Source organism: Calypte anna, chromosome 2, assembly GCF_003957555.1.
Source record: "Calypte anna isolate BGI_N300 chromosome 2, bCalAnn1_v1.p, whole genome shotgun sequence".
Taxonomy (NCBI): Eukaryota; Metazoa; Chordata; class Aves; order Apodiformes; family Trochilidae; genus Calypte; species Calypte anna.
The window spans coordinates 50,692,272-50,715,708 of NC_044245.1; the positions used below are offsets into that span (position 1 = coordinate 50,692,272).

The 23,437-nt window shown below is 41.2% G+C and overlaps 1 protein-coding gene across 5 annotated transcripts in view; it reads right to left on the minus strand.

The window, feature by feature from the left end:
* Positions 1-21,897, minus strand: part of ELMO1 (engulfment and cell motility 1) — a 311,982-nt gene extending 290,085 nt beyond the window's left edge. The window contains exons 1-2 of one of the 5 annotated variants that reach the window (XM_030445753.1): positions 21,305-21,897; positions 20,092-20,162 (exon numbers count right to left, since the gene is read on the minus strand). The gene's annotated coding sequence lies outside the window, so the exon portion shown is untranslated. Of the gene's footprint in view, positions 1-20,091; positions 20,163-20,631; positions 20,717-20,774; positions 21,094-21,304 lie in introns of those variants that run through there. The other 4 variants (XM_030445752.1, XM_030445756.1, XM_030445754.1 and 1 more) reach the window with 4 other exon arrangements.
* Between the last annotated feature and the right edge of the window lie 1,540 nt (positions 21,898-23,437).

Genomic DNA, 23,437 nt, shown 5'->3' on the forward strand with positions numbered 1-23,437 from the left:
TAAAGATAAATATTGTCCACTCAAGCCCCAGACACACTGTGATTTTGTCTTCAGCCTGTGACATATGTCCATCTCCTTCTGATGGCTGAACCATTAGAAAAGTAGTGTGTGGAGGCTTGGTGGGACCAAGATGGGACCATGATAGACACTTACCACAAAACATGGATACAGCTGTACAGCCGTAGCATCTTAAGTTCTGAGTCCAGGGTGGATTCACCTTCCTTCCCACATGTTTTTTATAATGAATGCTGCTGATCTAGGCTCCAGCAAAAGAGTAGATAGCAAAAGCAAGTTGCATGGAAGATAAGGGTCATCAGATCAGTTAGCTCCAAAAAACACCAGCTGTCCTGAAGGTACAAAGTTTACGCACACCAACCAGATGTCTTCATAGTTAACAAGCTATATAATGTAAGGTATAGTGCCAGCCAAGCAGCACTGGAATGATAACATATCTTTATCCTTAATGTAATAAACAATCAAAAACAAATCCAAGAAAAAAAAAAGCCAAGCACGACCAAAAAAGCCAAACCTAAAATAACTATTTAAAAAAACTACCTCTAAGACTGATTTGATTTGATTTCCAACACTAGACTGAAGTGTGTAAATACAGCTCTCCACAGTGGATAAAAAACAGGGACTCAAAATATAAATGACAAGCACATGTTATCTGTGTAAAAACAGGCTATCACATGGATATAAATTCTTTAATATGCTATTTATTGAGTGCCTGTAAAGTGCTCAGTGTTACCCAAGTTACAAAGAAAATTGTCTTCTGCTTTAAGAAACAGACAATCTAAATGACAAAAGGGAATAGACAGTGTGCAGTTAGAAGCCAGCGATGAATGAGAAATATTTTGATTGTATTTTGAATTTGATTGCTTCCTGTCAGCACCTTTGAGCTGAAGTTCTTGCTGCAGAGTTGCTGACACGTGGGCAAGCACGGTGGAGCAGACTACTGGAAAAGTATTTCAGACACAGAATTAGCACAGTGAAAGCCAAAGTCAGGATGAGACAAAAATGACAAGTTTGGAATCACTACTCAGAACATGAACTTAAGGGAGAGCTATTGTAAGAAATCACAGCTCAAGATGATGTAATGGTGGTGGGATAAACCAGAGCAACCTTGCTTTACAGAACAGCGAGAAAAATCAAGATGGCTATTCAGGAGACCCATCTGATGAAGGCAGGTGATGAAGGAATTCAGTATCAGCTGTTTAGTGTGATACAAATAGTTACACAATTAGGGCAAAAAAGGATGAGTAATTTCTCTGGCGAACTTCTCAGCCTTGGGAGCATGTTCATTACTAGAGGTCCAGCATGTCACATTTCTTTATGAAGTTTGTGAGTGAACTGGCCAAGAGTTCCTTTGGCAGCATAAAAACAGATGGGCTTTAGACAAATGGGGTTTTGTTTCAGTAATAAGCATCTTCTTTTTTTCCCTCCAAAGTCCTCAACCTATACCAGCCCTCAGATTTCTTTTTCCCTTTCTCATCGCTTACAAACATGTGAGAGAATAAGACGGTTTTTGTTTGTTTGTTTTCTTTGATAGAAGACTAGTTTTTCCCCAGTTTGGTGGTACTCCAAGTGAAAAGGACAGCAGATACACTCTTGGCAACTGTACAAGGTAAGTTTTTGTTTTGTTTTTCCATAAAACGCTTCACTGTGCCAGCTTTCTAAGTAACCCCAGAAATAATTTACTTTTTCTAACAGATGACAGCAGAGTGTCATTAAATAAACAAATCAGACCCATATGAAACTGTGATTCATACACAGTGTCATCAATCAAAAGAATAAGGTGGTACATGACTACTAAAGAAGCAATTCTTATATATAAGCCTTCAAATTATAATCCCCTCCCAGTCTTTCACTAAGTTCTTTTTGCTGCTCTTCAATACTTAAAAGTTGCTGTGAGAAATTCTGCTAGTAATGGAAGAATCACTCTTAAAATGAAGAATGAAGGTGCAGGATGAAGATAGTCAAACAGAACTGTCTCCTCACAGTGCCTCACAGACAAAGTAAGAGGTACCAGATGGTTTCACTGAAACCATATGAAAGCATAAGGAGTTTGACAATTTTCAGATAGTTAATTGGGTTGGGATTTTTTGCATTACATTAAAAAAAAAAAAAAAAAGGATGCATGCAAGAATAAAAATTTATTATGGTAGCAACACTTTCACTGTGGGATGCACTGTTTTCTCTGAAGTCTGGCTAAAGTACAAAAGGCTGATAACATTCACACCCATGGTACAGTTTGCACTAAGGACAGAAGGATTTGATAGCTAGCCCGGAGAGATTTGGTAGCTAGCCCTGTTCAAACACTAGTATGGCAAAGGGTTTAAGTCAGGCAACAGAAGTGCTCTCAGTCAGCGTAAATAATGGATCACCCTGCTAAAGGATTTTCATCCTAAAACCACACATGTGCATGCAAATCAAGTAGCTGCTGCAGGCATCATCAGCCAGAATTGAACACACATTTGTGATTCTACAACAAACGGATGTCACATCCAGAATGAGTGAATTTCAAGACACCATAAACCCCACAGAGAAAAGTTTGTAAATAAAACCCCTTGTTCCTTCCAAGTGCGACTGGGCTGGGAGTAGGAAATGTAGCAGACACAGGAGAACTGCCTCAGTGACTGACTCAGCTTCTGAGCCACTTTATGGCCTTAGGCAAACTGCTTCTTGGTGCCACTGCTCCTCTCCAAGACCCTGTATTATCTTAGGCAACTAGGCCAGTATCTTCAAAGCAGTGACTGCCTCTAAAAGCTTTTGGTGAGAAACAGCCTGTAGGCTTGAATAATACCTTAGTAAAAAAGAGGGCTGGTCTTACTAGGATCTGCTATGCCAAGAATAAACCCATCATTTCACTTAAATAATGAAGAATACCCACACAGTTAAACCTGTTAATATTCTATAAAGCATGTACAGATGGAAGAGTGGCATGTTGCTCTCATTCACAAGTTTGCTGTATCCTTAATGACGCCTACGATCTTCCCTTAAAGGTCTATTTGCAGAGACACTTCTCCCAGGGCCCAAGTTTTCCATTCATGTCCTCTTTTCCCCCTTCTCTCCTGTTTTATATCCCCTCCTCTAGCAGAGCACCTCAGTCACATCAGGCAAACTATTTGTGGTGTGACATGGGGAACTGATCCAAGCCTCAAGTAACCGCATGAACAAATAATCTGAAGAAAAAAAAAAATTATTTTTAACCTGGATGGATTCCCTGTCTGAGTGTATTCCTCACCACAACAGGTGTATCAACACACTGGGGAAGAAGCAGAGCAAAGCTGACAAATATATCCCTTACTAGGATAGGACTGTTTTGAAAAGATTAATATTGGAGTAGGGGTTCTCACACTGGGGATCTCTTACAACATCATGAAATGGACTTAATACATATTCCTTATGTTGTTCACAGTTTCCTTCGCCAGTTTGGCTAATTATACGATATTTAAGCTTAAACATATGTTGCCTCCCTTGCAGTGAATCCTCTCCTCCTACATGATACAGCAGTGAAGTCATCTTGCTGACTTCAAGCCGAATCCTGCACCCTCTCAAGTAGGTGGGCACTTCTAGTTCAGCTGGAAAGTAGTCCAGCCCTGACAGCACAATCTTACTGCAATAAGCTAACAGGAGCTCTACCACCACAAGCATCCTGAAAGATACCATCCAGGTGCCATATGTTAAAGAACCTGCATAAATTCCGCCATCCTGAGCGCATAGTTCTTAAAATACATAAGAGGCAGGATGGATGTGTGTTACTCTGAAAGGTGAGTCAGTAGAGAAGAGGCTTTTACTCTCCTTCCTTCCACACCAAGTGATTTTCAGATTTCTCTATTTTTTTTTTTTTACCAAGACACATAAGAAAAACAACAATTCCATATGGAAGAAAGTGGGAATCAACTAAGCCAAAAAAAAAAAAAAGTATTTAAAAGGGCAAAAATCTTGCAGCCCTTTATGAACCATCATGTGCTGCAGACAGGGAAATCTCAGTTAGTGTGTTCCATATTGCAAGTGCCTTCAGTGAGTGGAGCAGTGAGTAAGCCACAATAGATATATTTCATTAGCTTAGCATACCAGAGTATAGGATTTAAAGGGAAAAGAAAGCAGATGAAAATAATTGCACTAAATTAACATTAACCCACAAACCCAGAAGACACATAAAATTCAGGACTGGGACAGAAGCTGCAACACAGAATTGATGTCTGCAAAAGAGGAATGAATCTTCTCTGACTAGGATACAAAATCCTAAAGGAAGAAAGTTCACCTCAAATAGTGTTCCCTGAGGGGGAGGGAAGAAAGGAAAGCATGGCCTAGTTAAAGATATCAGTAGGTACAAAAACAAACTGTAAAATAATGTGGTTCCCGAAGGACTAGCATTTTTTAGGGTTTAAACACATATTCCCACACATTCCCTCTCAGAAACGACTTTGAAAATAAATCTAATTTTAAGAACTATAAATGAAATAGACTTGTGAGAATTAAAAAACATCGGGCAGAAAGGACCAAAACCTCAGAGGCTAGAGAAAAAAAAGACATCAAGGACTGAAGTGGAATAAAACACAGCCAAAAGTGAAAACTGTAATTCAACTGGTAGATGTATTTTACAATAGACTTTACACCACTCTTGCTGCCACAAGGGGCTTAGAAAGGAACAGAAAGGGCTCAGAAAGCAACAGAATCCCAAAAAAAGGTTAGAATGAAGAGACACATAGGAGCACACTTTCCTCAAATTGAAGAAGGAATTTCTGCTAAGCATGAGGAGAGGAATGAATTATTTAAAAAATTAAAAAGATGCTGAGTTACAGCACCTATTCATTTCATCTATGAACAGGTACTAGAAGTTGCATCCAGAGGAAGGCCACAAAAGGGACGAGAGGGCTGAAGCACCTCTCCTATGAAAAAAGGCTGAGAGAGTTGGGGTTGTTCAGTGTAAAGAAAGGAAGGCTCCAGGGATATCTTGTTGCAGCCTTTCAGGAGAGTTTTAAGAAAGATAGGGACAAACTTTTTAGCAGAGCCTGTTGCAAAAAGACAAGGGGTAATGGCTTTAAACTAAAAGAGAGTAGATTTAGACTAGATAGAAGGGGGAAATTTTTTTTTTAATGAGGGTGATGAAACACTGAAATGCATTGCTCAAAGAGGTGGTAGATGTCACATCCCTGAAAATATTCAGGTTCAGGTTCTCAGGCTCTGAGAAACCTCATCTAGTTGAAGATGTCCCTGTTCACTGCAGTTGGAGTAGGTGACCTTTAAAGATCCCTTCCAACCCAAAACATTCTATGGTTTTAAGTAACCAATGGTACTACTGGCCTGGAGGAATAGCAAAACTCCCAAGTTCTTTCTCCAGGTTTCAGCTGGAAAAAAACCTAGCCTGGTCAGTCCCTTATATAGGTGCAAGTCAAAAGGAAGACCTAAACCACCAACTGAGGTCTGAGGAAAAACATGGTAGAAGCTACTATCAGACCAGCCCTAAGAAGACCTCACCAGACCTGGTGCCTCACTACCACTGGCCATCTGAATTCACATGGCACCTCCAATTGGAGAAGAGTAGTAACTTCCACTTAACAAGCCAGCATTTGGATACAATTAACATCATATTTTCCTTAGCCATCATGTTCAGGGAAGTTTTTACTTCCCTTCTGCATCCCTGTGGAATTTTAAACATTTATCAAAAGGCAAAAAATAATATGTGGACTTTACAATTACAACAAATCTAACCAGCATGGATTCACATTGTAGGATGCTTTTAAGATCCAAAAGATCCCCTACCAAATGCATAAAATTAAGTTGTAATCCATCCTTAATGGGCAATAAAAAGTTTCTTTTAGTTGAGCTCCCTAGTAAAGCAAGAGTTTAAAACTCTTCATCTGTATTTGTCTACCATCTGCACAGCACTCTTCCATATGGACAAACAGCACATGTTTTTGTTAAGACTCCTTCGTTAGCAGTATTACTGCTCTAATTCTGCTCTTTTATTGTATGATCAGCACAGAATTGCCTAAAAGTGAATAAAATCTAGTGTTTCATTGAAAGTTTGAAGCTTTTATGAGCAAAGTAGGTGCTCCCAAATATTTGATGAAAACATAAGAGCAGTCTGAATCTCAGTTTTCTAGAAGGCCCTTTATAACTATGCTGACAGCGAGGCTTTGTGTACAGTAAAATCACACCCCACATGTTTCACAGTACAAGTCAGGTAGGTAAGTTATGAAATGACAACCTGTTTATATCATGAGTTCTGGATTTCAGGCCTTTCATTTAATTTCATTTTTCCTTAGAAAAGTGAGAGGTTCCTTTTCTCACACATATGTCTAACCAAGCAAAGCTAAGAGCATCTCTGTGAGCAGCAGGGCTAAGGCAAATCCATCTGAATCCCCAGTGCGGGTTTCCAGCTGTCAAATAAGGCTCATATCCCATACATGCAAACAAGAGAATCTATTGCTGTTTCCCAAAGCTAAAAACTGAGAGGGTGGGGGGGGATACCAGACTTTTGAAATAGAAGCCCTTCTTGCTCTCCACACTTAATACAACAGTTTGTCAGCAACAATCCATCCATCAGCTTACAGATGCTGGAAACATCAAGTAATAAAGACAATTACACCCCAGGTTCTTTTTTATATGCTATTCCAGTTAATTCTTCCATTCAATGGTACAAGACCTCATTTCAGCCCCAGCAAAACATGGCATTTTTTGGTCAACCTTACCACTACTGACCTTTTCAAATAACTATCCAAAATTAAACAACTTTATAGCTGTTGCTATTCATTCTTACATTTCCACCAGTTACTTGCTTAGTCATTCCCACTCTGATTTAATCTTTCCTTTTGTGATTGCCTAAGTCTACACAGAAAATGAGAACAGTAAATCAAACTAAGTGCTTGGCAGGCACAGATTGGTGAGATCACAGCAAGATCCTGGAATAGCACAGGCCCTCTCGTATGGAAAAGGCTTGCGGAGTTCCCGTGCAGTTCAAGTAACCACCATCTGACCCAATGAGCAGGAATACTGAGATGGACACAGCCCTCCATGGAAACCAGCTGTTAACTGGGTGGTGACAGAATTGGCATCCAAAGCTTCCCAACTAATGTGTCACATTATGCAATCTAGCCATATTACTGCATTAATAAAACCAGCACAGACCAGCGCTCTTTAATCTAATCACATGATGGAGCTCAGATGTAAGAAAGTGAGAAGTGGAGGTACAAAATCCTCATTGAAAGGAAAGCCTGAATACACAGAAAGGATTTAATTTCTCTGATTTTCAGTTCTCAGACTCAAAAAAAAAAAACCAAAAAAACAAAAAATTAAGATTCCATAGACTAGAAAAATAAGTTATTGCTTAGGAAAGGTGTACTTAGCCCAAGGAGAATAACAAAGGAATTACTTAAAATGTGTCTGTGATTCATCATGGTTCAATAACTTCTCATGAATGCTAATGTGTTTGAGAGAGATAGAAAGGCTTGTGCAGGTGTGACAGAAATGATTAGTCAATTATTAATAAGCTGCTGGCTTCACTGGCAGCCACACTGCTGAAGCTGCACACTCCGTAAAGGGCCTGCCAGTAACTTCCCATGCACAGTTGACATTTAGGACAGCCAGAATACTCAGGAAAACAAATTTTAACAAAGAAAAATGTTTCTTTCTCCTTGTTTTGCTTGCTTCCGTGGTAAAGTTGGTAGCTAAAGCAACACACTACATGCTTAAGCCTGTGTGGCTCCTTTCCAGAAGGGAAAGGAAAGACTCTAATGACCCAAAAGCCCCTAATTTAACCTGAACTGTAACTGACTACCTTTTATCCCCAACATCTTCTAAATAGGTGCTTATTTTGGAAGAAGTATGTCTACATTCATCTATCTACATGGACCAGCACTGGCTGGCTGGTTTAAATTTAAACTTCATCTTGCATTAGCATAACTACTCCCTTCACCACTAGCTTTACAGAAAGGCAATAAAACTTTATTATCTTTTTAACACTCAGGAGATCCACTCATTTCCACAGGTCTTGCAACAACATTTAGAGAAAATCTTCAAATGCGTTGCCTATTACCTTGATACCCAGCACTGTTTTCTGATGCAGAAGTCAGAATATCCCATAATAACAAATGACATAATAACAAATAACAAATCTTAGAAGGGGACCCTCCAAGAGATACTTAGGAAACAAAACCCCAACACCCAACATTTTCTAAAAGCAAGGATATAATCCATGCAATCATGCTCCAACAACTGCAAGCCCACAGTGTGCTCACAGCACCGAGGAGCAGGCTGCCTTTGGCTTTGTGCCAGAGACACCCAACTGCTGCAGCATAATGCTCATCTTTATTACGAGAGAAACATGACAATTTTTACAGAAAAACAAAATTCTGAAATGAATAATCCACTATTGGCCTGATTTATTAGCTACACAAAATTTCGAGGATCAAAGGTCAGTGAAATGAGATGAAAATCATTAATCCAGCAGACTTCAGATTCTTTTGATAAAGAGCATAGCCATATGTCTGTACCTGTTATCCAGCCACAGTTCCCATGAAATTTGAGGAACTTAGTTTCCATCTACACTTTAATGTCTAATTTCTTCACATTCACAACCATTAAAAAATTAGCAAAGACCCTACTGCCCGCTTACTGTACTGTCCTACTGAATGTTTACACACATGCACATGTGTGCATGGATATATAAGCCAAATATTTTGATTAAAAGAATGCTATGTGAATGCACATTACAATCTCTTGCCTCCTAAATGGCAAAAACCTTCACAGGAATATTTTCATGCTGTTTAGAAAGTAGCTATTGTCAGCAGCATAGCTGCATAAGATGGGTGCTTCCCACTCAGCTGATCTGACCCATGCATTTATTTTCTCCATTATTATTCATGACTGTACTGCAGAAAAGAGTATGACCCAAAGCCGCATTGTTTTGTGCAGAACCAACAGGATTACTTGAATTAAAAAACCCTAAAACTCAAGGGAGTATTTAATTGTAATTTAATGGGGAATAAGAATCTTCCTTGTCTTCACACCCACCCACCCACCTTAAAAGACCCAGAATAATCTAGGATTGGCCTTAAAATCTCAAAAGCTTCCTAGCTCAAGAGCTTCCTTACTCCCACTGTAGCCGTATGGTAGACAGCCCATAATGCTGTATGCTGAGGACTGAAACAGGCTTTACAACATAAGAGAGAAAGGATGGGGAGGAAACTTAGAGAAAGTCCAGAGTGATGGTTTTGAGAGAGCAGCCACTTCACACAGTTCCTGACCTGCAGGAGATTACAAGTTGCAACAGGGCTTCATCATTCACCCCAGGGGATGCAATGATTATTAATAAGCATCTTATGGTCCTGCTGTGCCACCACCTAGAGATTGATGAGTCAGGAGAAAAAGCCCAAAAATACATAATTATGTGTCACATTGATTTAAATTACTAAACTACAACACTAGGGATCACTGATTCACTATTCCAGGATTATGTTACAAAACAAGACAATGCATACACAAACTTTAAAATGCCTACTCCTTTTGGGGCCTGCTAATGCTCTCCCCTTTTTATTTTTTCTTTTCTCCTCCTTGAATTAATCTTATTCTACCACTGTCAAAAGTTCCAAGGAACACAAAGCCATTTTTTCAGCCATTTCTTTGCAAAGTCAAGTCCTGCTTTTCATTATCAGTCTTGGTATCCCCCCCACCCCACCCATCCAAAACTATACTCCATTCTTTCAAGAGCAGCATTTTCTGTTGATAGTGCCAGAGGCCAGGAAGGCTCCTGGCAGTACCACTGTAACAAAGAGCCTGAAAATGAACAATCTCTTTTTTTGTGAGAGGAGATAAGCAAGTCCAAGACACGGTTTTCAAAAGGAGGGGGGGAAAAAATGCTGCTGGCATTGGCAGGTTTTAAATAAAACCACACAAAGTTTCCCTTCCAAAAGGCCAGGTAGCATACAACAGCTTTCAATGAGCACCTGTTCCTCCTACCTACATGAAAATACTCAGCAGAAAAGAAGGAAAAGACATTACATTGCTGATTTCATATACCCACAGATAAAAATAATACTCCAGCAATTCTACCCTGCTTTTGCAGAAGCAAATGGTGAGGGCAAAGGCTACAAATTTCTGCTGGTCCTTCCAAATACAGCATTGCTCTTCTTTCAAAAATTGCACAAGGTGAGCCATTGACAACTGCAGAAAGACACTATTTTTAATTGTAAATGGTTTAAAAGAATTACTGCAGAAAGATGCATCATTTTATGCAAATTGTCAGCAACCTAATCTCATCACACACACGGGGAGCAAGGGGAAACTGCTGTTCTTAAGACAGAGTTAGTCTACTAACACAAAATAAGAGATCTTAAATACAAGTATTCTGTTTTAGTAGCATACCAGTGAGAAAGAAGCACAGAACTTCTTCCCTTACAGCACTGAAATTGTTCTGCAGGTAGCAAAAGCCTTTGCAAACATCACATGTATCACTCTCAGTTTTCACTCATTTCCTGTATTCCTCAGTGGTACCCGAAGACCAGCATCAGACCTAAGAAAGGAAAAAGTAACTGGACATTTTAACAATCTGCATCAATTCCTCAGACAATTCAAGGAAAGTGCCTCCCTTTGAATTCATTTTTTCATTCAACACTGTTAAGTGCTGCACTGTGAACCCATGGAATGATTCTTTGCACAAAGAGGCTGCACACCGGTCACAGCTGAAGAGACAACATTTACAGCACTGTGTACAGAATCACAGAATGGTTTGGGTTGGAAGGGACCTTAAAGATCATCCAGTTCTAACCCCCTGCATGGGCAGGGACACCATCCACTAGATCAGGTTTTTCTCTGAGACCAGTTCTCCTTCCTCTGCTAAAGGCCAAACTCTCTAGCTTTTAACAACACTGGACTGAATGTTGTCATGCCAGCAGTTCAAGATTATTTGGTTAAGGTTTTTATTGGAAATATTATGGCAAATTATTACCAGATTTCATGGCATGAGATCAAGAAAACCACCTGTTAAGCTCTGTCCATTAAGCTATCAAACAGCTCATCTTTTGGAAAAAAACAAAAACAATCAAAAAACCACCAAAAACCACATTAGATTTTTTAAGACATACAAGACGGAAAAATATGGAGAATGCCAGATGCTAAGGATTAATATTTTTCAACTGAATCAGATGGCCACTTTGTGATTTTCATCTATGGACATTCTTATTAACACTCAGTATCTACAGCCCAGGAGGAACTGGATTGTTCCTGTTGCATGCAGGAACAATCAACTCTTTCAGTGAGGAAAGATGTCCTTCAAGAAATCTAAATGTTTCCAGAGTGCCTCAGTACATTCCTTTAAGAGCTTGTGTCAGTGGTTCAGTAACACTTTAAATCACCTTTGTTCACATCTGTTGACAAAGTACCTCTAAAAAAGCCCACTTTTCTTTGACTTCACATTCATGAGGCTTTATGCCAGCATTAGATTAAGAAAACAAACAGTAGCAGATATCTCAAACTGAATCCAACCATCAAATACTTCTTTTCCTTTGCCTTCAGCATATACTAGAAGAGTTCCAGAATATCCAGCTATAGCTGTTATGTAGATTTACTGAATAAAATACTGGACAGTCAGACCTAAAGGAGCTGCCCTGAGCTCCTCCCAGTGTTTGACAGGAGCTCCTTTAGTAGGTGAAGTAGTTCAATTCTGCCTGTGTCTGAAAAGAATTGATCACAGATCATCTCTGCCCAATTAGGCTGAATCAGCTCACCAAGGAGCTACAGCAGTGACTTCATGTTACAATCTGAACAGCAGCAGGAAAAGAACAACAGCTCCCAGTGCTTATGCACACACCTGCAAATGCTGTCCTGCAGGATTGCATCTCCTCAGCTTTTATTCAGAGAATAGCTTGCAAATATATTCCATCACGTCTGCATTCTGCCTTCTATCTACCTTTGCATTTTTACACTAACATTGGGAAGCTACTCAAAACAACCTGAATATTTTCTAATTGCTTCAGGTTATCTTTATCAATATTCAAACACTTGTGCCTTGCTCCCACTTGTACCTTCTCCATAGGATGGGTAAAGATCATGTATCCATGCTGACTGTACCAGACTTACCTGTCTCTTTCAGTAAAGACTGTGGATTAACAGATCTTGCTGCAGCTCTTACAAACTAAAGGTATTACAACTGATCACTCTTTTTCAGTGGTACTATTTTGTCAAAACAATAGATTCAGATTAATCTTCTAAAAGCCTCCCTAGGCTTCTCTTTAACTGGTGTTGCATCTCATTTAGTATGCATATGAAATGACAACACACATGGCTACCATCCTTGAAACACAACTCTCTTTCCCTTTGGCTAATACTGCTAATTCAGTGAATTACCTGCATAGCTGTAATTATCCATGCATTACTAATGGCTGGGTATCTGAACACCAATGAAGCTGCTGAAAGAGACTGTGATGAAGAAACTAGAGGGTGCAGAAAACAATTTATGAGCCCTTCTAAATGGGGTTATGCCTAACCAGAATTCACACTCCTGTGCCAGCTCTGAATTCTACTCTCTCCTGCAGGAACACAGATAGTGTTGAAACACCAGGCAGAAGCTGTCCTAAGGATGCATCACTTAGGATGACAGCTTTTACCTCGTGCAAAGATTCCAAATTCTTCCAGTGTCACACCAGTGACTTCTGATGTTTCTTCCATCACATTACAGTTACATAGCAGCTTTAACAACGTTATGCCATTAAAATTACATATCTGAGAAACTGAACCAGTAAGACACACTGAGCCAGCCCAGGTACTGTCTGAATTCAAGGGCAGGACAACAGTAGTCCAAAAAGTGCACTGAGACTCAGGTTTACCGTTTCCACATTAAATGAAAACTCCCGGTTTCCTAAATGACTCCAAATTGCCTGTCCTAGAGGCTACCTTTCTCTTCAATCCATATCCACAGCTGGAGCTTCTTTGTTACAAAGGGGACAGCCACCGACAGGACATTCTCTAAAGGGGGCCCTCAGCTCTGAATTTCAATAGATCAAGAGAGAAAAGCCTGGGGACAGGAAAGCAAGGCTTATCCCCTTAGGCAAGCTTATGGGGACCAGTGAACACAGAGAGAACAATTAGTTGGAGACAAAGGACCTGCGGGTTGACTTAAGTTTGATTTTCTCGTCTAGTTTGGTGGTTCTCTATTTACTGATTTAGGGGAGGGAGTCTGCTTGAGGGGGGGTGGGGTAGGGAGTCTGACTGCTTTTTTCCCCTTATGCCATCATTCCTTTAATTACAGAAAAGTAGCCCATAGGCTACTTGCACAGTTGCTTTTTCAACCTTCGTACATTATACAAATTTAATTCGAAGCTAAAAGTCTTGCCATCTCTAGTGTGAGGTGAATAATTTTACAAATTTTAAGCAGTTTGGAACATAAAAAAAAGACAACCTTAACACCCTACTGTTTTCATTTGAATTTACACATCACTACTACTGAACTGTGGATGTTTTGACTCCTGTGGCACACGAGATAGCAAAAAAATTTTAAGATTTCAGTGCAAATAGCCGAAGACCATTTTATTTGTATGTTATATAGAGTTATATAGAACTCAAATTCCAACTTGGATTTAAGACTATGTAGATTATTTTCTTCCCTTCTCCTTCTGCACACATCTCTCCTTTATCCTAATGTGTTTTCTGACTCATTCACAGCTGCAGGAGATGAAGTCCTTGAAATCTCTGCCTTCCAGAAAACCACCCCAACACTGTAGAATGCTACCAACTCTTGGCTGTTGCACACACACACTCTTCCAACAAGCCAGCCTCCTAAGGTAGCTGAAGGAAAAATTAGGTTATTTTTGGCAGGTGAAGAAATAAAAGCCCAGATCATTGCGTATCAGAAAACTTTATGAAAGGTGCTGTACATGTTAAGGCTAACCCAAGAAATATAGAGTGAAATCACTGGCATTTTTATACAGATGGAAGAACTAATGCAGAAATTTCAACAGGTCAAGCCCAAATATGTCAGAGAAAGAAGCTGGGACAGGGAAAGGCTCAGAGTAGCACAGGACAGAAGAGGTTGTTTTTCTTCCCAAATTTTATACATTGCTTTCCACAATTGCACTTTCATAACAATTTCACTTTTGGCTACAAGAGATGAAAAATAAGTCTTTTTAAAAAAAAAGACTGCATAAACTGACCTACCTCTAATACTAGTTACAATTAAAAAAAAAAAAACCAAAACCTGGAGTTTTTGTTCAAGAGGTGGATCATTTCTCATACCCTTTTTTTCCTTTTCTGGAACTGGCGCTAGCTGCCAAATCTTTAATAACTTGTCACAGACATGGTTAAAATTGCATTAAGTGGTCCAAAGTGAGAAAGTCCTTACATTTTCTTTCAACTTCGTAGACTTGTTGGTTGGTTGGATCTTTCACCCTTTACACTATTCTCTTGAGTAGTTAACAACTAGCACACCTAATATTCTTTTGCTCTCTAGTAGATGTTCTCATTTGTTCATATTTTCTGCATTTTTCATGAAAAGAAGATTAAGAACAATAAGAAACTTGTATAGATATCTCTAGTGTGGACAAGAGATTATAGGGCTACATAAAGCATAGCTCAGAATTAGACCCCACATCTAGATTTGAATTTTGTGAGTTTGGTGAGCAGAAGAGATGTCAAGAGTATGTGTGAAGAGGGACTGTGGGAGGTAGGGTGAAAAGGTTGATAGCAGGAATGTACTTGAACCACAGGGGGTAGTTTCAACAGATGAGTGCCCCAGTGCTTGAAGAAAGGGGGGAAAAAAAAAACCAGGAAAAAAGGAAAAAAAACCAAAAACAAACCACACATCAATACTCCAACATTTCAAAAGCTTGGCGATCAAAGGGTATGCTAGATATCTTTTCCATAACTTATGTTGGGGGAATTTTTTTTTTTTAAGTTGGTTTGGCTCAGTGTCATTGAAAAAGTTTGGCCAAAAGTCCACACACTAAGCCAACACTTACCAGGTTTCATTTTCCAGCTGAAGCCACGACTGTTGCTATGAAAACTGATGTGCAATTGTATTCCAGCAAGCAAAGCAATGGAAAAGATTGTATTGGAATGTAACAAATATATGCATTGGCACTAGGAGTAAAAATTATATTATACCAACCTGTGTCAGAGACATTTTTCTCCTCTTATTATTGAAGAAGAAATGTGCAAATCAACTTCACTGTTTGGCCACAGGGTATTATGTGAATACTTATAAAATTCCTCATCACCCTACCTCAGCAGATTACCATTTCTCTTAAAATACGAAGCAGCAATTTAAAGAGTCATGCCCACTGTGGTTACTCCAGCAAGATTCAACAGAATATAGAGCAGATTTCCAGTGAAACCAGAAAAAAGCCTGAACTAACAGACAGAAGTTTCTAACAGACAAAATTAGGAACACTGACTCTTCCCATTCTTACTATCAAGTTGACAGTGAGCTAGAAGAAAAACATCTCTCACAGCATCAGCCATTTAGTCCCAGGCACCATACATAAAATTTCAACTGAAGAGGGATGGTTGATGTGCTGACAGCATTACTTTAGCCCAGTGTTATACCATTCATATCCCTCCTTTTGCCTAATTTTAAAATGTTGGATGTAAATTGACCTACAGGTTGTCAGCCTTAATATGTAAGGAAAAAAAGGTCCACACAGAGCATTTTGTCCATGCTCATGCACACTCTCCAATTTGCAAAAAGCTCTGGGAAATTAGATCATCTTCTAGCAAACATGCTCTACTGTATTAAAGAATGTGAGTTTAAAGCCATCACATCTCCAGAATTTGAAGTTCTGTTATAAGCAGTGACCCATTCCCTCCTTCAGTTGAAGCAAATCCAATGAGAAAAAAAGCTAGATTACTGTGTATGCATTCCTGTGGCTAATAAAGAAAATTTACTCAGCCCCTGATGATGCAATATTTTAGAGGCAGTTTTACACTTCGTATGGTCCCCATAAATTAGAGCTGTACAATAAACCCTTTGAACTCTGAAAGGACATAGGAGGTGGTACACACTCCAGTCCACAGATATTCTTGCAAATCTTAACTTATTTAATGAAGTAATAATCTAAAGGATACCCATGAAAGGATTTAAGAATCAGATGAAGTTGGTGATACCATAAAAGTCGGCATAAAGAAATATGTCAAAGGACAAAAAATAAGGTAGCAAGGTACAGGTGGCAAAATGTGCATGGAGAAATTATGAGGAGAGGTTAACTTTGAGAAATTAAAAAAAAAGAAGCAAAGAAGCAAAAGACAAGAATATACATACAGTTAGGACACAGTTATCACCTTGTAAGAGATCTGTTCAGGAACAACTTGTTTTCCTATTCCCCCCCTCTTCCTCACACCAGCCTCTTTGCTGAAAATGATGTTTCACAAACACTTTACATCAACTGAATTCAACCTGGAAGGGAAAATATTTTCCCTCAGAAGTGATTGGTAGCTCCCCTGGAGTTTTGCAATGCTATTTGACTGTAAATGGAACACAGCAGAAGTATGAGTAAGCAAGTAAGCAATAAGAATAGGTCGCTAATCACATTTGCATAACAACAGCAGGTAGTATATCAGCTTTCTAAAGAACTCCAAAGGCTGCTCACTAGAAATGTACCAAAGTGAGTTAATTCATAAAATGAACTACAACACTCTTCTAAGGGGACACCTACAAGCAGTGCCTTCCAGTCTTCTTCAAAGTGCTATTTACCCCTGAACTGAAAAATGCTTTGTCCATCACTTCCACTCTCCCACAAAACTTCCCTCTCCCAGCAGCCACTGAAAACAAGCCTTATACAGTCAAATCAAACACTTGTAATGGAAACCTGACACTAGGAGAAATATGCTGATGCATTTTCAAGAGTTTGCAAACAAGCACCACATGAATCACTGTTCACCTTGCTCTTAACCACAAGCATGTGCTTTACAAATCTTCTCAACAGCTTGGAAAATTAGTTGCTTACTAATGGGTAATACACATGTGGCACCAGCCACTTTGTTTGGCCATAACACAGAAGTTTGCATCTGTCAGATCTTAAATGAAGAGGAAACATGTTAGCCATCCTCTGCAGCAAATACTTCATATTAATATTCCTGCTAAAAGTTAACAGCTATCAGAAAAACCAAGGAAACTAACAGAAGGTTTGTGACATTATCCTTCAATATCTTTTGCCTCTCACAACACTTGCCATAATGAAAGATCATACCACAAAATCAAACAAATCTTGCAAATAACTTGATGAAAAAATGTTGATTGAAAGATAGCTTCACAATTTTGTGATTATTCTTCCATTCATCTCTGTAATACCATATGCATGCAGTTTATTTTATGTTAAGTGCCACATACATATTAACACCTCTTACTATCCATACTATCAAATGCCTGCCAACATACCAGCTTCTGCCAATTGCATTTAGTTTCTCTTTCTCTCCTTTTCCAGTGTTATATTTGGAAAGAGGGAAAAAAAAAAAAAAAAGTGACTAAGTAGTAGGAAAATCATCCAAAATCCTTTTAACAGTTTCTCTGTTAAATTGACACAAGTTTAACAACGTGTACTTGGCATGTTCCTCTTGCCACGAATACAAGAACCTTTTTCAAAAAAAACTCATCCAAAGCAGGAAAATCTTTTAAAGATACAGCACAGACCTTACTGAATGGTGGTTTGATGGTTGCTACAAAGCCATTTCTAGTCACAAGCATTCAAAGCACAGAAGACTTCATAACCATAAAACATCTTCTTGAAATCTCCTTTTTAATAGTACAGTGTCTGACCAGGGAGGCACACCTGACCAGTTAATTCTCGCTCAAAGTTGTACCTTCAGAACAGTGAGGGGATATATCAGAGAATAAAGTCTACTAGACCCAGGCATAACTGTGTAGAGAAATAAACCAGAAGAAATAACAGTACTTATACCTCATATCCAAGGGTGTATGATGTTTTCTAGTCTCCAGGATTCCCAAAATCCCACCACCTTCTAAAAATATTTTTTTTGATACAAGGACATACTGCACATTAGCATCACAGCATGACAAAGAGAGCCCCTAAACTTTAAGAAGATAATTTACTTTGAGGAAACTGAAAATCACATTATAGCAAAGTCACAGCTCGAAAGAAAAATTGTACTTGGTGGCCTTATACAAGTCCCAAACAAAACCTTATCTGAATAGCTCTGAATTAGAAACATTGTGGTTGGCAATATACCCGAAAAAGAAGTCTGTAATTGGAACAGGAGGACACTGCACATTAGTTTGCAGGTGCACTGGCAGAGATCTTTGGAAACCTTTTCATACCTAGAGTTACATCTATTATTAGCCTGTCACTCCATCACATAGTGAATCCATCTAGAGTATCAAAAGAAGGCAGCCACACATCTTATGCATGAAAATGGGAGCTCTCATGTCTGTGTATCAGCATGGAAAGTATGAGATCACAGTCCAACACAACTTTTTGTAGGCTGGACACTGTGAGAAAACATGTCTATGAGCCCAAACCTTAAAATGAAAGAGACTTCTACTAGGTAGGAAAAAAAACCAAAACCAAACAGCGGAAGGAAGGGTGGAGCAGCATTTTACTCTTGATCTGCAATTTGCTGCAGAACAGCATTGCTGTCAGGAAGCAAAGCCCACACAGCAATGTTTCAGCAACAGTTACACCTTTACATAGCATAAGAAGGTTTCTTTTGTGAATACTAGGATGAAAGGGCACTAAAAAAATCACCTATTAGGACAATATTTGCAATACATTGCATCTGAACAGTGAGAAATCAGAACTGCTCATTTTTAAGAACAAACCTTGCCAGGTTATATAATTACTACCAAACTGCAGATACTTTCAGTGACCACGTATGGCTGCTACAGAAGAAGTAGGTAAGAAATTTTCCTATCCCTTCACCAATCTGAATTGTATACCTATCAAGTTTTTCCAGGCATATGGAGAATATAAGGAAAAAATTTCAAAGCGCTAAGTATGGAAACTGGCTCCCTTCTCTCCCCTCCCCATTCTCAACAAGAAAAAAAAACTAATTAAATAAGCCCTCAAACAATAACACTTGCAACAAAGTTGCAAGCTGCAGAGAAGACAAGTGTGTTGTGCTGCACAACAAATTTCAAACAGATTTATAAAAAGAGACAAATGAAAGCCAATTAGCCTTACACAAACTGGATGGCATGAATGAACTGAGGACTCAGGTGCACCTCTAGACTTTTCAAATCACACACTCAGATCCACAGACCGCACTGGTGGTATTTTCCAATAATACCCATTTCACATAATGTTGCTATTTTAGCCAGGTTAATCTTTATTTTCACTGACAGGTGAGTTTTTAAAAGTTGCTGCAGTATTTTAAACAGCCTGACGTGTTAACGGGCATTTTCTTAACAATACAACAATACATATGAGACACTTTTACCAGGAAACTGTCCCCACTGTTCTTCCTCCTAATCTTGTTCCTTCTTATCAGACTAGATTCCCTACCACTTATTTTTCAGCTAAAAAAAAAAAAAAAAAAACAGTCTGGAAGAAATTTATGAAAATTCAAACCTCTTTTTCTTTATGGTATAATATTCTGCATAAGTCATTCAATCAAGCAGTACTGACATGGAAAGAATGGAACTTATGAGAACAATGAACGATCCATAAATGTCTACAAGGTTACATAACAGAGGATGAGGCAGCATACGCCTATGTGTGCATTTGGGGGAAAGGAAGAGAAAGAGCTGAGGGGCAGAGGAGGAAACAACATCCTTACTCAGAGATACAGGACCCTGCAGAGTTCTTAGTCAATTTCCTACCCTCTTCTCAAGAGATAAATATATTTTAACAAGAGGCAATCAGGCAGCTGAGGGACACAAGCAAAAGAAAACCCCTTTGCTTATGAAAACACAAAACATCTCTTGCTGAAATCACACCATAACTGCTGTATCATGAAATACAGATCACCGGCAACCATGTTTACACTACAGCAATTAACACATGGTATATTTCCTGTACTATTATTATCATTGGCATTCTCAATGTGTTTGTTGCATATTTTGAGCCTTGGCAGGTTAAGGGATATTCTTATAAAGTTAAAAAAATAAAAAAAGGAAAGGTTGCTGATACGAAATGTACTCACTGTTATTTTTCAGGAACTCCTATATTTACTTTATACCATTCTCAGGGGAGAGCCGGACAGTTGTATTAGTTCTGCAAGGAAAAGATATTCAAAATAAACTCTGTCAAGGCTTTGAGCCAAGAAACTTCATAAACGTAACTTTCTGGACCCGATACCCACTTGCTTCACAAGGCTGCGCACCGTGGCTTTGCATAATCGCCACCCACATTTCAGAACAATCATTTCATTTGAAATTCATCAGCGGCTTGAACACTCGCATGAGCACAAACTTATGAAAAGGCTCACTCTGCCCCCTCCCCCCACAGCCCCCAGCCTCCCCCATCCAAAAGAGCTTCTGAAGGCCAGGTCGAGGGGGTGGCATGCCCTCGGAGGAGGTGGAGGTACCAAAACCGAGCCAAGAACCCGGCTCCAAGCGGGGATGCACTTGCTTGAAAGTTGATGTTTCTCCTCCCGAGCGGCGCCCGCGGCCGTGAGGACACTTGCTGCGGTCAGAGCCTCCGTCCGAGCCTGACCCTACGCCTTAACCCATGCTGGACCTACCGAAGCCGGTGTCCCCGAAATCCGCCCTCCCGGCCAGCCGCTACGGCGAAGGGACGCGCCGATCCCGCCGCCTCGGGCGAGACCCCACTACCACTCACCCCCCAGCCCTCGGAGGTGCAGGGTCCCCGCCCGCCGACCCTCACCAGAGCCCTCCGACCACCAGGCGCAGCAGGGGGTGGGCAGGGTCGCCCGGGGCACAAGAAAGGGCTGAGGAGGTGACGGAGCAGGAAAGAGGCGGTGGCGGAGCAGCCTCCGACGAAGTCGCGCCGGGAAGAGCCGGGAGGCTGTGGAATAAGCGGGCCGGCGGGCAGAGAGGGCAGGGCGGCGGGAGGAGCTGTTATCCAGGGCGGGCCAGGTCGTTCACCCCCCTACACACCCCCCCGGTCCGCCAGCAGCCGCCGGCTGAGGCCCCGCCGCACTGACAAGCACGAGGCTGCGCTTCCTCTTCCTCACAGCAACAGCGGCCGCTCCTCCGACCGCCCCCCGCCCAGCACCTCCCTCTGTGGGGGACCTGCTGCCGACCCCCGCCGCGGGCAGGTGCGGGGCTCGCCTGCCGCCTGCCCCGTCCCATCACGTCCCTCCTCCCACGCAGACCTCCGCATCTCCCTGCGCCGCAGCCCGCTCCGTCCCCCCACTCCGCCGCTTCTCCCCATCAGCCCCGAAGCTCGCCTACCTCCCGGGGCGGCCAGCACCGCCCCCGCCCGCGGCGCAGAACGGGCCCGGCGGAACCGCTCGGCCGCCCACCGCTGCGGGAGTCGAGGCTCCGCGCCGCCGCCTCGGTGCGCTGCACTGCTCTGCTCCCGGCGCTATCCCATCCCGCGGCTCGCAGAGGCACTCGGCAGCTCTCCGCCGCCGCCGCTCTCACTTCCTCTTCCTTCCTCCTGCTGGACGGGCCGCGACGTGCAGCCCCGGGCCGGCCGCTGACCGAGGGGGTCCCACGGCTGGGCAGCACCTGCGGGCGGGGGTGATACCCACCCCCCCGCCCCCGCCTCCTTCTACCTGATGCTGCGCCGGCCGGGAGCGCCTCTTCTCCCGCCCGGTGCGACCGATGTCCCTCCTCCCGCAGCTCCTCGGGAGGGATTTGAGGCTTACTCGTTGCCTTTGGAGTAACTATTTATTTGTTGTTGCTGCGTTTCTCCCCAGAGAACGCGGCTGAACAGACTCACATCTGGCGCGCTGCAGCGTACATACGGTTCTCCGCCGAGGAGAACGAGCAGCCGGGAGAGCCCCACCGAGCCCGGAACGCTCCTCGCCCCTAGACGAGCCGGGCCGGGAGGGGGCGACAGCACCCGCGTTCAGCAGCGGCCCCGGGTACCGGGCTGGCCGGAGCTGCCAGCATCTTCGGGGCCCGTTCCAACCGGCGTGAGGTGACTGCCCAATGAAACTCGTGGCTTTTGCTCCCTGGAAAAGTAAAATATCAGATCTCTGCTTCTCGTTCCCAGCTCCCCCCCTCCACACCCTCCCCCCAAAATAAATAAATATATAAATCTCAGAATCACTAAAAGTTTTGGATTGGAAGGGATTTTCTGTGATTCTGTCAAGATCCCTCTGGGTAGAAGTCAGTAAGTTTTTTGGTTTTGTTTTTTCTTTGTTTTTAATAATGCTTTAACTCACAGTTACTGTATGGACTGCACTTGACTTGTGACACTACAAGCCATCAAACTATATGGGTAGTGAGGTCTTTCTGTTTGTTTTTTGAAACCCTGTGCTTTTCACTATGATAACAACTGATAGCATAACCATGAAGCCTTTCTGAGATACTGCAATTTTTATTGTCTATTTTTCACTATTTATGAACTATCACATGACACAGGAAGACTAGAGGTTGGAAAATTACTGGCTCTAATCTTGCAAATAATTATATATATGAGCTTATCTTTACACAGGTTACTAATTGCCTGTGATTTCCTGTCAAACCACACTTCTGCAACACCCAGGTACTCAGACCACAATCATGCTGTTATGCATCAGCTGACATTTACAAGCTTCATTGCTCTGAAAGTACCACAACCACTTATGAGGGTTTTATACCCAGCAAAACTGCTGGGACTTCCCAGAAGAGTAAGCAGGATTTGATTCTCCCCTTAGGCTGTAATGCATTGTGCCAGTCATATGCTAGACCTGAGCAAATACTTCATGCTACATCTGACCAAATATTCTGGTGTGAGGCAATAAATGGCATGACTTACCTGAGTCACACATTATTATATTTATTATATTATTATATTTGTAGGACTAGAGAATAGACTCTACCAAATGACAGGGGCTGAGGGGGCACCCCAAAATGATGGAAGCTCCATTTGCCTGCCTGCTCACCCTTCCTCTAGCACCTCATAAGCTGGTGCTTGGCATGGGTGATAACAAGGAGAACCAGGGCAGCTGGGGTGGGAAACATTATGGTTCTGCATTGAGTAACTCCACTACTGGCAGGAATTCCCCACAATCAAGGAACATTTCTTTAAAACCATTGAGTTTTAGGACTTCCTTGAATGCTAAAATCCATGGAGAAGCTGTACTTAGCATATTGAACCAAAATGTGTTGGTTCCTGTGTTTAGTATACCTTTTAAAGCACCTTTTCATATTGCTATATTAAAGTAGCCACTCCAAAGTTGAAAAATATATATAATTCTTATTCTGCACACTGAAAATACTTATCAAACCATCTCAAGGGCTTCTTACAGAGCTTATTGAAACAGGAACAATAACAAGACAAGTAAATGGCTGTTCAGTTTGCATTTGAACCATTTCTGTAGCACTGAGACCTTTTTCTGTGTGTGTTACCTGGACACTGGTGCTTGAAATGAA